Genomic DNA, 11,958 nt, shown 5'->3' on the forward strand with positions numbered 1-11,958 from the left:
ATGTTATGTTAGCCACACACTAGCACATGCACTTGTGCACATGTACTGGTGCTGGTGCACACGCACTGGTGCTGGTGCACATGTACTGGTGCTGGTGCACATGTACTGGTGCTGGTGCACATGAATTGGTGCACACGTGAAGCAAACAGTAGCCTATTTATATTGCAAACCAGCAGCAGCACCCTAACCTCTTTTATCAGCAAATCCTTAAATATATAAATAAGTAAAGTGCATTCAAGCATTTCAGAGTAGTGCTGTTTTGCAGTGTTGTGTTTATACTGTAGTATACTGGAGTAGAGATTATACTGGAGTATGTTTCTACCAGCTCCACACACTTGGGAGTGATATTGTCCATTTTTCCTGGCACATCTCCAGGTTATTGTGGTGGTTCAGATCTTCAATGACCTTAGAATGTTTTTTGGTGTTTATTTTCACTTTTCTTCAGTCACAGTCTGATCAATGATCCTTGAATTAAAGGGGTTGTTTATCAAGAAATAGTGTGCTTTTACTGTCGGATTCACAGATGTAATGCTAAAGCCAGTTGTGTCCTTAAGGTAAAAACTTTCATCCTTGTAATCTTAATGTTCTACAGCAGAGGGGATGAAGACTTATGTAAACAGCATTTTTCAGTTAGTAATTTTTGTACAATATATTACTTTCAGGCATGAAACATTGTTTTAAAATAAAAAATTGAAGATATGTGTTTTAAAATAAAGTACGACAGCACAAAAAATCAAGGTATCATTTGTAGTCAAGACAATCACTTTAAAGGGAGTTTAGTTATTTTGCAAGTCACTGTATATAAATCTAAATAAATATTATTGGACAATATAAAATTTACTATAATTACCTCACCCTGTCTGTAAAATGTGCTATAATTTGAAGTGGTTTTCTACAGAATCTAAATACACAACAGGACAATATATTTAAAAGCAACTGCTTATTTTGAAAAATTCTACGTTTTCTCATTCAACACTATAAGACACAGTGGTAGGCTTAAGTCTTAAATCTAGACTTGTTGATGTGATTTTCACTGCTCTTATGTTGCTTTTTCCATGTAAATAAAACAATTTCACACTGTGACTCCTGTTTCTTTTTTCATAGTAGAAAGGTTGCCCAGTAAGTATATAATGCAATCAATACATGAAATCCATGTAAAGCAAGTAATGACCACCTAGTCATTACAATGTTTGAAAGAACTCTAGTCTCACAGTTGCATCCTCTTGATGGCATGACTGTGAAAACGTTTTTGGTGAAGAGACAGCAGCATTAAGCATGTTCAAACTCCTCAGAGTGCTTGAATGTCAGCAGGTTGAAAGCAAAGCTGTGATGTAGTGAAGCTTTTGTCACTGAACAGCCAGAGGCAGCACTAGGAAGGAACATTTCTAAGCCCTAAATTACTTATTCACTGTTTTGGCTCACACTGGGATAGAACAAATTTTGAATGGGGTACAGAGTATACAACACATTTTGATACAATCAGAAAAGCCTTTTCAGACATGATGGCTGTAAGATCAGATCACATCAGTCTGATCTCTGGCCAAAAACGTTCTATCACTAGGAAGACGAACTTTGAGACGGTCAGGCGTATGTTTAAAGTCCTCCACACAACATTGCCTTATTTCCGCAGGTTGAATTATGGGCGGCGTCACACATTCTCCTGAGAAGATCCCCTCCTTCATTGGTCTAATGGCACATGCATTGCTCTTACGTCGTTCCTCTCATGTCACTTTGATATACTGCAATCTGATTTGGGGAAATAGAAAAGTCTCAGTGAGGAGTGATGAATTCACCCTGTGAGTGGAATGAATCGATGTGCGGGTTCAGTGGAGATTGGGAATGTTTACATCTATGGCTGCGAGCGTGCGTGCTTGCGTGCGTGCGTGCGTGCTTGCGTGCGTGCGTGCTTGAGTGCGTGTGTTCGTGCGTGCGTGTTTGCAGGACCACGGGGGGCACAACAGTCAGGATAGCGTGCCATGTACATCCTGCTGGGTGATGAAGTTGACATCCCACCTGTATTTTTAGTCATATTTAAACAGGCCGGTTAATGTTCACAGACTGTGTGTGCGTGTGCGTTTGGGTATGTGTGGATAACCTGGAGTGGAGTGGCAGATGCTGTCAGATATATTCAGAATCTGACAGCAACACAACACACGAGTACTTAGCACCTTGGCCAAGTTATAATGAATCCCCTTAAAGCAATAGCTCAGCCAAAAATGAAGAGGATGCAATTTTCCACTTACTCAATATGTAGTCAGTCGGTCACATGTAGTCACATGTTTGTAGCCCAAACATTGCTCCTGTAGATTTATACAGAAACTGTAAGGCTAATGTTGCAAATAAGTATGGGAAGCTAAATTAATACACCTGACCAGTTAGCATTCAAGCTGTTCGCCTCATAAGTACTTTAAACCATGCTGAGATGTAAGGAAATGCCATGTATACCTTTCTATCACCAATTAGTGGGAGCGTTTGTTTTCTCTACCTAAACCCCAGACCAAAACTACATGGAGGAACAGTGAAGACACTGCACACTAATCTGGCTAATCTGCTGGAAAATAATCTCATTTTAATTTTTGCCTGAAACTATTGCTTTGTGTATGACGTCATTTATTCTGTCGTTTGAGGCTATGAAATTGCTTCCGATTGCTTCAGGTGATTCAGGAGCCCGTTCACTAGTGTAGTAACTAAATGCTGAAACACAACACTGATTACTGTATGTTCCATCCGAGTAGGCAATTGATCACACAGAACATGGTGTATATGTGAGGCATTTGGTGAACAGATTTCACTGGAAAAAAATGGTAAATTACTATCTCTAGCTTTTAACAAATCTCTCTCTCTCTCTCTCTCTCTCTCTCTCTCTCTCTCTCTCTCTCTCTCCTCCCTCCCTCTCTCCACCCCCTAGCAGTCTGCTTCATTCAAGGTCCATCTGCGATGCCTCTCTGCAGGCAGAATCCAGATGCCCTGTGTGCTGAGGTAAGCGTCAGTGACCCGCGGGCTGATTCAGACTGGCGTACGTGAGCAGCGGGGTGGGACAACATCTGCTGAGAGGCGTGCTCCTCACAGCCCAGAGAACCCTGGAGCTCAGTGGCACGCGACGACACCACCACCAGCCAGAAGGGACAGGGAGAGAATTCTGCAGCAGGAGTCATGTAGGAACACTAAGCTTTTGCACAAATGGACTCTGTGAGAAATTATAGTAGGAAATGATGCTGTAACAACTCAAAACACTGTACAATTGTGCTGTGTAGTTTAGCAATAATATTTGGACCCAGTAAATGAAATGATGAATTATGTGTGCTGTGTGATATCTATAGGGCCAGTCAGGAATTATTCATGAAATTGCTCAAAATGTAACTATACACACTGATTAATGTTTTGCCTTGGGATAAACTGTTTGCGTTCTCTCTAAATACGTCATGCAATTGAAAGGTTTTGTTTTTCTTACTGTTAGATTGTAATGCTGCTCTTTTACATGTTTCAGATGGCGCTGTACCGAGAGGTTATCATTTATGTGTCCAGAGAAGGATTCATTGTCTACATTATTGAAAACAGAAATAAATAACTATAAATGATTATAGAACATTATAAGATGTGGAAGCAGCGAATGTTCACCCTCGGAAGAAGCACAATCGAATCTTCAAATGTTTTAAACAGGTGAAAATGTGCCTGAAATAGAACTTATATGTGTATATGTGTACATGTGGAGACCAAGTGTAATCCAAGGATCACAGTTTCAGATCCAGAGTTCAGTGGAATCTTTGGCTTAGCAAGTTTCCAAATCACCCATTAGATGATGCCACCAAGTCCTCTGGAAATGCTCCATGAAAGATACCCTTACTGATATACTTCAAAATTACCTTGACTAAACTAAATGCACTAGATACCAAAAGTAAAATATGATGGTTGATCATTGACGTTTTGGAGATGGCTAGCTGGTTTGCCTTATCTCTTCCAGAAACTCTTGTTGAGTTACCCTAACCCTAGCATAATAAACTCCATCTAGTGCCATATTTTAGGTAAAAAACTTAAGGTTGAGACTTGTCCATAAATGGGCATTTCAGTATATGTTCATATGCCCATAAGAACATCCATTTCCATTGGTCACATGACAAGAGCATCTGGAATCTGGAAGACAAAATGGGGATCATGTGACTTTTCTCTTCCTGAACACACACCTCATTTGTAGACTTCCAAAAACACACACCACTTCAATGGTGCATCATAGCTGATCACAAAAGGTCCATTTTGGGCTCTGTTGTGAGATTGCTTCACTTTTAAATCATGGCTTATAAGTGTAAATGTTTAAATGTATTTCTTTTTCTCAATATGAAACGTTAGCATCTCTTTTGACATGCATATCCAGTTCTCTGATGCTGTTAATTGTGAATTTGGTTGCATTTTCTGCTACAGTGCGAAATATGTAAAGGGATTTTTAATTACAGCATCACTTTAAAACAAAGGAGTGCATATAAACAGAAAGTGATTAGGCACTTTGATTAGGCACTTACTGTGATGATAATGTTCCTCAGAGGGATTTTGCAGCCACATTTCCCGACTGACTGGTTATATTTAAAAGCAATTAGACCACCAAGCAAAGGGCGTGTTTACACAGGGAAGGTTGCTGTCACAATATTAAAGTAAGCTGTGTGGGACTTCTCCCATTCGACTTGAAACTCAAAAGAGTTACCACACATTTTCAGGCTATAATATGTTGTTTAAAATACAGAAAACAGAGTCAGAACTTTGTCATATTCTATGGTAGAGGTTCTTTAAATATTCATGATGAGTTGTGATACTGGACTAAACATATGTATGCCTATTTCGTACCTTCATAGACTGCTAGGAAATTACATTGGTGCCCAAATATATGAGTATCTTGATTAATTCACTATCAATGTCTCCAATGTCGGCGCTTTCTTCTTCTACGAGGGTTCACCGGCTTAGGGGGGTTGTTTTGTGCATATTAGATACAGCAGGAAACACAGTGGCATTTTCCTGTTCAGTCAGTCATGGGATTTTCTGTGACCAGAAACGGTCGATTATAACTGAGTGAAAGCAAGTGATGTATAGACCAGGACCGCTTAGAAGGTGGAGAAGCAACGCACCCGTCAGCCAGCACTACAGTCCAGTGATTTAGAGCCAGACGATACACATTCCCAGTGATGTTTTATTCATGTTCGTGGAGCGTTGCTCTGACTGCCGAGCGGGGCTCAAGGACGCCGTGGTCGGTGCAGAGAAACGCGCTGGCGTGCTCACAGGGCGACCTCTCCTACTGCACCACTCGCCTCTAACCCTCATTAATTCACCTCGCCTTCAGCAGTATGCAAGCAAAAGCCAAGAAGGAGCCAGGACCTCGGGAGTATTCGACCAAAAAAAACATTGCTTATGAGAAATCTTCAGTCCTCGGCTGTTTGGGTCATTAGTCTAAATACTTGTCAGAGCTTAGAGAAAGTTGTTCAGAGCAGACCCCTGGAATCAGGCCGGTGCAGAAGAACTGAATGAAATGCATTTTGGATCAATTAACACATACATAATTGCGATTGTTTTGCTCTGTCTTGAAAGGATATGTTGGGGTGTTAAAAGTTTATCACGTCAAGGGGTTTTCATATTGTTAACTGAAAGCGTAAAAGAAAGATGACACGGTTCTTCCCTGTTATTGTGAATAACCGTCATTCACATTTCCCAGGCCGTGATGGGCCAGTGATGCAACCATGAAGTCCGTATGTGAAGATGGAGAGAGTCGTGTTACTTGTAGATATAACAGTAGAGAATTCTCATTCACGCATACACACGTTTGGAGGCACATAGTGCTGGAGCATTATGGATGCCCGTGAGTCAGGTAGAATACAAGGACCTTGAAAAGGCATCTGCCAGGATTTCAGAACAGTTGGAACATAAAAAAGAAATGAACAAGAAATGTCAATCTCTGAAAGGTTTTAAAAACTGTTTTAATTATTTTCCCCACTCCAACTAAATAGCATTATACAAGGTTCATTGCCTTCTCTTCTTTTAGTCATGATGCAAGTATATCAAACGCTGCTGGACATGAATTAGCTACATTTGGTTGTGTGATGAAATATGCAAGAAGAATGTTTTGACCCTTTCGGTCAAAGTCCTTATACTGAAGAGAGGCATAATGCAGCAGCTCTGCACTAACATGGGGAGCTTTCCACAGTGTTTTGAGCCTTTGAGCTCGGTACAAACATGCTGTGAACATCTGAGGCCATTCAACACCACAGCCTGAGGCAACACCGGTGATGTAGCTGTGGGTCCGTGGGAGCAGGTGGGGGACAGGTAGCCCAAGGTTGGCGACGTTCCCACATCAGGTTCATTGCATAAACCCTTAGCCTGGCCATTTGCTGTTTGCTAGTCACAACTGCTGTGCTGTTTGCTTTCAATCTAATGCACCATGGCGATGTGTCAGGGTGGATGTTTTTTTTTATCTTAAAAGTTCAAAACAAACATTGGTCTTCTGAGGGTTTTAGCCTGAGGGTTTTTTTAGGACTCTGTGGTATTAAAAAGTTGTCCATTGTCATCAAGGACAATAAACAATGGCTTATTGAAAAAAAGGTTAAAAAGAAGAAAAGGTCTGATAAAACAATGAAGCTGAGCTTTAAACAATACAAAAACTGCCACATATGAAACATGAACAGAGAATATGAGACATCCTCAGAGTAGAAAGAAACCACTGTTTTGAACTTTATATATATATATATATATATATATATATATATATATATATATATATATATATATATATATATATATATATATATATATATATGTACATATTTTATGAAACACAGCATCCTTATTAGAGACTAAATGTTTTCATAAATCCTACAAAAATATTGTTTGATTTTTATGTTATAATCCCAATTTTTTTGGACCAGAACTATGGGAAAGAACAAAAAACAATGAGTAAGCAACAAATCTCCCAACACAAAGAAGAACAAAGTTTTCATTTTGATCTACCCCATTTCTGTAGTTGTACTCAGTTGTCCCTTGATGAGATAAGGAAACTTTAACAAACCAACATCTTGAATGAAGTTAACACATCTAAGATTTTAATACCAGTGACGTTCAAGTGATTACAGTCTAAAATGTCAAAACAATGCATAATTAGAAAAAAATTTAATCTATTAGTCATAAAAAACACAAACCAAGTCCATCTGTGATATGATCGACTTTGTATGAATGATGCAAAATGTATAATATAGTTTGGGACTCAAATTCCTTCAGCACTGCAATAGATCTGAGGGTGTCCTTTACGTACAGATAAAGATAAGCTTATTCAAATGTTTGACACTGATACAACACCACAGTGGATCAAATTTGAATTATTCAAATGAAACCTGATCTTCAGAACAGATAAGGGAACAGATATATAATACTTGGGTTTTGAATCTGTCATTGCTAATGCTCTTGAGTCTCCTACTATCCTATTGAATCCTATTCTTACCAGTAAGAGGCTTTGCTTACACTGTTTACTCTCATCTATGTTCTCTGCTGATGATGGTGTTTACAATCAAAACCAAAGGGGATCCAGACATTTTCTTTTTCTAAACTCTAATTGAAGAAACATTGCACTGACACTGTGTGGGTGATCAGGATGCTATCTCTATTTTATCTTCATCTGTACTTATTTCCCCTCTTATCTTTTCTTTCTCTGTTCCTCTAACCTTCTATGAGTGAACATGGAACACAAATGAGGTAAACAGAGAGTCGTGCAATGAGTGTATGAGTGTGTAAAAAACTCCCAAAAACAAACAGAACAGAAAAATGCACCTGCGCCCCCATGTTGTTCCATCTGTGGTTCGTTGAAAGAGCAAAAGATGTAGGAGACGAGAGACATGGGGTGGGGGACCTAGGCCTGCCAGTGTCCACTGGGACGTCTGTAGCTGAGTCCACAAGGCAGTGGTGCCAGTCCTGGTGTCCAGTCACACTGGCACAGATTCACTGGCACACAGCTGAACATTGAAGCCCAATCTTACCCATGTGAATGTAAATATTACATTTGGAGTAACTGCGAACACAAAGGTTCATTACAGTGGTTCCTAAACATTGTCACGGTGACCACAAACTGCCCAGTATTTACACGTTCCCTAACATACCTCATTAAACTCATAATTATCTAATTGCAGTTAATCATTAACGGCTCAAATAAGCTGAGCTTTAAGTAAAGAGACTGACGATTACTGGTTTGTTCATTCTGTGGTCCAGATCAATATGAGAATATTGATTTTGTTTGATTTTGAGATTTGAGAGGCACATGTTGTGTAATCTGGTAAATAGTGCTGGATTATGTTTAGACTCTAATTAAAAAAAATAAATAAACATGTTTGAGCAAATTATGAACAAATTTCTAAAACACCAGCTGGTGAGAATATTGGAGTTAATGTCTCCCACATGATGGAAATGAATAGGGAATACAGAATATCACAAGTCATGAACCTGGTGTGTATGCAATCCTTGCTCTATATTAGGATATTTAAATTATAAAGGAAGTGTGATGTTCATAAGATGTGCAAGTGGATCAAACTAATTAAAAAGTGTAACCAATGACTGAACTGCTAGATACACACATGTTGCATTGTTCATCTTTGCCTCATGAGATAGATGGCTTCACTTTTTGGTTAATCTGTATTCTTATAGGTTCTCATTATCATACATGCATAATTCAAGATATCTATTGGTGATTTGCATTGAAATACACCGCACCTCTGCATTGTAAGTACATCTTATCTTAAATTCAAATCATTTTGAGCTATAAATAGACAGATAGGTAACAAGTAGAAGAGGCAAACAGGTGAAGCAAGTGTCAGTGAATCTGAAAGACGATGTCGGTGTGACAAGGCTGCTCCCTCAACCTGGGGTCTGTCTCCTCACACACTCTAAATCTTTATATGTCCAGTAATTGCATCCTGTCTGACACCTGCAAGATTCCTACAAGACTCACGTGAGACTCCTGCAAGACTCCTGTGAAATTCCTATGAGATTCCTGGAAGATTCCTGTGAGACTTCTGCAAAACTCCTGTAAGATTCCAGTGAGACTGCTGTGAGACTGCTTAGACTCCTGTGAGACTGCTGTGAGACTGCTGTGAGACTCTGGTGAGACTGCTGTGAGACTGCTGTGAGACTGCTGTGAGACTACTGTGAGACTTCTGCAAAACTCCTGTGAGATTCCAGTGAGACTGCTTAGACTCCTGTGAGACTCTGGTGAGACAGCTGTGAGACTCATGTGAGACTGCTGTGAGACTCCAATGAGACTGCTGTGAGACTCCAGTGAGACAGCTGTGAGACTGCTGTGAGACTCCTGTGAGACTGCTGAGCAGGAGCTTCAGCAGATGCTCTTCCAAGTGCTGCAGTCGGAGCCTACAATACCAGCATCACTGCTCCGACACGGAATGAAAGCCTGGCATTCATCAACAGACATTTACAGTGACAATATCAAAACCCAGAACTTTCAATTCTACCTTTTACCTAGTCTGATTGTGTGAATTATGTGTGACTTGTGTATTTGTGTGTTAACGGGCCACCCAATGGAGGATGGGTTCCCTTTTGAGTCTTGGTTCTCCCGAGGTTTCTTCCTATTCCCCACCATCATAGGGAGTTTTTCCTCGCCACTGTCGCCTTTGGCTTGCTCATTAGGGTTCTGGACCCATAGTATTGTTAACCTTGTAAACCCTGTAAAGCTGCTTTGCGACAACTTGAGTTGTTAAAAGCGCTATACAAATAAACTTTGATTGATTGATTGATTGTTAGATTACAACAAGCAGCAGGGGGCTTAATGATAACACTGTGATGCAAAAAAAAGCTTTTACAAAGCAGGTGAAGAATAGTTAGAGATATGTTGACATAGACAAAGATCTCCATTCTATATAAAAATAGCTCTCTAGACACCTCTGCCACTTCCCTAAACATACTCACTCCTCTGGGGGCTTTGCATACAGGAACGGCAAGATACTGTCTGCTGCTTTCACCCGGCTCAGGAACAGCGACATAAAAATGTGATGGAGTGTGTAGGATTCGTGAGGTGCAGGCCTTCGTTATGTGGCTGTCACAGACGGAATACTTGTATTTGACAGGTTTCTTTTCCAGTTAAGTCAAGGAATAGCACTTTTTCTGAGCTCTGGTTTTGCATTGTCTGTGTTTTAGTGTGTGTTCTGTAAGATGTTTGGGGCAGTTTGAGGAGCCCAAGAGGGGATCTTTGGAGAAGAGACCAGCGCGTCAGGCCATCCTGTGCAGCAGAGCCATGGCATGTCGCATGTTTGTCACCTGTGGGCTTTGGGAAACATCTCCATCTCCAGCGTCTCCACAGCCGTCCCTGCACCACTGCCTAGCAGGTGCTAACATCCCTGTAACATGTGACAACTTCATATCTCAAGGCAGACGGAGCTTGGTGAGGACATGAATATGTGCATGTCGACCCAAACTGCTTGTTCCATACAGGAGAGTCTGGTGATTTTAGGCCGGTGCCTGTAGCAACATCTTGTCCATGACTGCACCCTCACAGCCTCTATGAGGAAAGAATGTTTCAAATTTAGCGTACTGAATGTGAAAAGAGTAATATAAGTGTTTCAGGAAGGACTCCTGCAGTTTGTTGTCCAACCCCACCCCCTCCTGTCCTCCTAGTCTACAACTAAAGTCAAGAAGAAGAGGACGTAATGGAAAGATGGGGAGACATTAGGAGGACAATAAGGTTTTGTTACAGTGAGCAACTGGTGGGTTTATGTCAGAACTTTAGCTCAAGATCAGAGTTTCATGCATACATTTTCAACTTTAATTACTAGATAAATCAGAAATATGATCCCAAGCAAGACCACAACAAACAAACACCGACTTCACGTGTCCCGTCTGTCACATAACGGTGTGTGGAGTCTGTGCTCTAGGGCTCTCTGGCTCCCCCTTCTCCTCAAAACGAGGTACTGCACTCTTCCAGAGCACAACCCAGCGGTTACCGTGTGCTCCCTCACTGAGCCGTGTGTCATTTTCCACTCGCGTCATCCAGGCTCGGGTAAAAGCCCTGACAGACAGTTCCATCAGAACTGGACTCACACCTGCCAATCAAATGGACCCAGTGTACTGACAGTTAGAAGCTTTCTGAAATAATGGAGCTCATGCCAGCTCTGGATATTGTAAACTTTTGGAGAGAGTCTGCACACAGACACACACAGACACACACATACAGACACACACACACACACACACACACACACACACACACACCTTCTAGATGTAAAGGCTTACAATAAATCTTGCCCATTGCTCTTATAACATATCAGTGCAGTGATCACTTTTGTGTCCCAAACTCCATTACATGGGACTGAGAAGGAGCAAAATGAGAGAGAGTGAGGGAGTCTTTTAAATACACACACACACACACACACACACACACACACACACACACACACGCACGCACTCACACACACACACACACACACACACGCACGCACGCACGCACTCACTCACACACATGCACTCTCACACACATACATGCACTCACTCACTCACACACACACACACACACACACACACACACACACACACACACACACACACACACACACACACACACACACACACTGCATTTCATGTCCCTGTATGTAAAGACTTTCCTCTCAATCCCTTCCTTCCCACCTCATTACATGTGTGTGCAGTGTGTTTGTACACTGAATGCCTTTGAGTCCCAGACCCCATTAACCAGACCTGGGATGGAGCAAAGAGAAGGGGAAGGGGAATGTACACACACACACACACACACACACACACACACACACACACACACACACACACACACACACACCGAGGCCTCCTGCTGTTCATTAGGAGGGCTCACTGGGCTAGGATGGATTAGCTGTCCTTCTGTGATTCATTATATCTGGCCTTTACCACCACAGCTTCGCATCCACACCATACTCCCAGGCCATTTTTCACCACTCTACGTCACAG

The sequence above is a fragment of the Brachyhypopomus gauderio genome, chromosome 7, assembly GCF_052324685.1.
Source record: "Brachyhypopomus gauderio isolate BG-103 chromosome 7, BGAUD_0.2, whole genome shotgun sequence".
NCBI classification, from domain to species: Eukaryota; Metazoa; Chordata; class Actinopteri; order Gymnotiformes; family Hypopomidae; genus Brachyhypopomus; species Brachyhypopomus gauderio.